Genomic DNA, 4282 nt, shown 5'->3' with positions numbered 1-4282 from the left:
ACTCTCTATTCTACTAAGGTAATACTGCCTCAAGCATCGGAGATTACCCGGCCTCCACCAAGGCTCCCAACTCTCAGTTTTTTCTCTAAGTCTGCAGCCTAAGACTAAAGACCCGAGTCGTTGGAGCCTGGCCCAAAGGAATACAAATAGGGGCATAAAAAAAAACTGGTGAACAGGTAAACCGGACCGGACTGGACCAAACCGGTGGAATTGATCTGGTCTCTAGTTTGATTCTATCTGGTACCGGTTTTATTTTTCTTTAAATCGGTCAAAATTGATCCGGTTCTGATTTTTCTTTTTTCTAAAACCGGACTGAAGATTCCATCACCCGCTTTCCCTTACCCCCTTGTATAAAGATTTATAACGTTAGATCGATTCCACCTTATTTGGTATCCAACGATGAGCCACCAGATGAAGTGAAAGGTATATATTCTATTCTATCTAATTTCCACCTCTACACTCAATTTATTCACACTTTTATTAATGCCTAGCTTACAAAGGCTCTTCTGCAAACTGCCGAGTTGAATTTTCTGCATTAACGAAATTTTAATTTTGCACCAAAGAAATATGAAATTAAATATATATAATATATATACACATATATTGAAGGGTTTTATCATGATTAATCATGTGAAATCACCACTTCACTCAATATTAATAAACAACATTAACACCTTACTTTCACGAGAAAAAAAAAAAAATTCTCTCTGTTTTGTAATGATCATAAGCATGATGAGAATCTGATATGTTAAACCATTTCGCAGGTACATCAACAAAACTAGTTGTCACTGCTGGTAAGTTGTCCCATGGCTATATGACATTTTCATCATCGGGCAAGACCATGGGATATATATCAGACTTCTTGATCACTCGCGATTGTTCAATATGTAGGTGCCGTCTTAGGTTCATTTCTTGTACTGTTGGTAGTCTTTGCTCTCCAATGTCTCTATATGAATGATATGGTAGAAAAAGAATATCGGGCGAGGATTGAAAAGTTCTTGGAGGATTATAGAAATTTCAAGCCGACAAGATACTCGTATGCTGATATTAAAAAGATTACAAATCAGTTTGCTGAGAAGTTGGGCCAAGGAGCATACGGTACAGTATTCAAAGGAAGACTTTCCAATCAAATTCATGTTGCCGTGAAGATCCTGAACAACAGTTCTAAAGGAAAATGGTGAAGAATTCATAAATGAAGTGGGAATAATGGGTAGAATTCACCATGTTAATGTGGTTCGCCTTGTTGGATTTTGTGCTGATGGATTTAGGCGAGCACTAGTTTATGAGTTTTTATCAAATTACTCACTAGAGAAGTTCATATTTTCAGCAAATGTCAAGAACCGTTTTCTTGGATGGGACAAATTGCAAGATATTGCCATCGTCGTTGCAAAAGGAATTGAATATCTTCACCAAGGATGTGACCACCAAATCCTCCATTTTGACATCAAACCCCACAATGTTTTGCTGGACGATAACTTTAATCCAAAAATTTATGATTTTGGTCTTGCAAAATTGTGTTCCAAGGATCAAAGTGTAGTATCTATGACTACGGGCAGAGGGACCATGGGGTATATTGCACTCGAAGTGTTCTCTAGAAACTTTGGAAATGTGTCTTATAAAGCAGTTGTTTATAGTTTTGGAATGTTGCTACTTGAAATTGTTGGAGGGAAGAGAAATGTTGATGTCACAGTGGAAAGCACTAGCAAGATCTACTTTCCAAAATGGATTTATAATCTTTTAGACCAAAAAGAAGAGCTAAGGGTCTTTATTGAAGATGATGGAGATACTAAAATTGTAGAGAAACTTGCAATTGTCGGACTATGGTGCATACAATGGCACCCAATGGATCGCCCTTCCATGAAACTTGTAGTTCAAATGTTGGAAGGAGAAGAAGATAAATTAATCATGCCTCCTAATCCTTTTGCCTCCTCAGGCCCTACAAAAGTTCAAGCACGGAAGCCTACCACGCATTTAGGTCAAGATTTGGAGGTTATCCCAGAATTAGATTAAGTATAATTGTTTAGATTTTGTTTTGAAATCTTGTCGTAGTTGAGCATTATTACTTTTGATTTTGCAATCATAAAGGAATTCAAGGTTGTTTCTTTTCTATGAACTTGAAATGATCATATTTGTTTCGGATAAAATCTAGTAGTTTGGAAGGGGCTAATCAGTATTGACCAGTACCCTCATGGTAGACACGTTCTTCTGTCAAGATTCCCATTTTGTATGGTATAGTATGTTGCAACGCAATATACGTACATGACCCATTAATCATTAAGGGCAGTGACTCAATGCTCTTAAGTAGTTGTTTGTTATATACTAAGTTATGGATTCACCTTATGTTATTAGTATTAACCTAATGAGGTTAGATTTTGAATTATGATTCAAACATATAGTATAACGGGTCTAGTTCATTTTAATTTTGGACATTTTTTTTTTTAAATCGAACCTGTGTATATCAGTTTTTAAAAAAAGAACCGATGTCAAATCGATTCATCATTGAGACCGAAACTTATAGTTTTTCTGGTTTCGGTCTAGTCCGATCCTTTTTTTTTCGGTTTTAAGTATTATCTATGTTAATAATAATATGATCTTTACATATATTAAACTATATATTAGTCTATTTATATTATCGTATATACTTATTATAGTATAAGTACATTACTTATTTATTTTTTAATAATTAATACACATTAGTATAGTATTGGATTTATCTATAGTCTACATAAGTTATAAATTTTTTCTATGAGTGTATATAATCAAATGTGTAAAAATATATTTACAAGAAGATAATATATATTATATTTATTTTTCCAAAGGATACTGCTACACTCACCGAGACTACTGAGAGTCTCCATTGAGACAGCCAGATTCCTTTTTTTTAAACTCCTTAAATATTTTAAAAAATACAGAAATTGATTAAGAAATACTTTTTTAATCACTGAGTAAAAAAAAAACCAATCAGTGCAAAGTCTAGATGAGAATATCATTTTCTTTGCCAAAATGTATTTATCCTTGATATATATCAAAAGTAAGTTTATATTAATAACTTAATATTAATGTTCATGTTTAAGATGAAAATTTTATTAATTTTATGTTATAAGATTAATAGTCATAAATAATAAGATTAAAATTTTAGCTTATATTAATTAGCAATTTACACCTATAATAGAATATAAAAATTCATATAAGAAATATTTCATATATAATATTAAATTATATATATAAAGAAACTGGTCTCATTCCATTCAAACCGGTTTTCAAAATGTGAGAATCGGTTTTCAAAATGTCCGACCGGTTTTTTTTTTTTTTTTTATTTTTTTTACGGCCACAGATAAGATATCATTATGTGAGTATTCAAACTTCTCACTATTCATAGTTATGACAAGAATCTCAAACTAATTTTAACCGAACAGAAGCCATTACAAGTAACTAGCTCGTTTCCAATTAATTGTTTAATTTTTTTAATCATCAAAGTCAAGTTGAACGGATTGGTTGAATGAATGAATCAAGAGCTGCGGACTAATTATGGTAAACCCTAGTGCCGACATAGGTTTTAAGAAAGTTGAAAATGCACAAAGTTATTATATTGCAGATAGTGAAAAAAAAACATCCTTATGCAAACAACCCCTAAGTTCCCCCACCTTGCCTCTGATTCCAACTCCTAATTGAAAGCCTAGCTATTGAATCAAAAATCTTGAAACTCTTGAATATTAATTTGGTTATGCATTTAACTTTTAAGATCATAATTATATTCTAGCTACCATGCTTCATATTCTACGACGACTCCCTCTGTTGATACTGATTTAAAGATTACTATTTTCCTTTTAGTAATTCCACTCACCTATTACTATTTAAACTTAAAATTGATAAGACTTTTTCTCAATATGTGAACTTAATAAATGAAATATTTAATAGAGATTGAGTGTAGGACATGATTCGCCTTCACGATATTTATTCTTATATTATGTCAAATCAATATTTATTTAAAAATTAAACAAATAAAAATTAATTTTCGACGACTCGGTAAAGTCTAACCGCGTACGAATTCAATTTGTTCACACAACCTTACAAATTCTTAACATTTTTCCAAGTAAGATATCGATGATTTGTAGAAAACATGCTCATTGCTGGTGCTGATTTTTCTAGTCATTGGCATGTTCTTCACGCTCACGATCTGTTAAGTCAATGCACGACTTGACCATTGACCTGATCATGACTTCTTCATTTTGATTTATATAATATCCCAATCCACGTGAATACTGGTGGGTTGTCCTCGAGG

General features: G+C 32.5%; 1 pseudogene; it reads left to right on the top strand.

The window, feature by feature from the left end:
- Nucleotides 1-745: 745 nt before the first annotated feature.
- LOC122310432 lies at nucleotides 746-2010 on the top strand (annotated as a pseudogene).
- The last annotated feature ends 2272 nt before the right edge of the window (nucleotides 2011-4282 follow it).

The sequence above is a fragment of the Carya illinoinensis genome, chromosome 5, assembly GCF_018687715.1.
Source record: "Carya illinoinensis cultivar Pawnee chromosome 5, C.illinoinensisPawnee_v1, whole genome shotgun sequence".
In the NCBI taxonomy this organism is placed as follows: Eukaryota; Viridiplantae; Streptophyta; class Magnoliopsida; order Fagales; family Juglandaceae; genus Carya; species Carya illinoinensis.
This window is presented reverse-complemented; position numbering and strand designations above follow the sequence as displayed.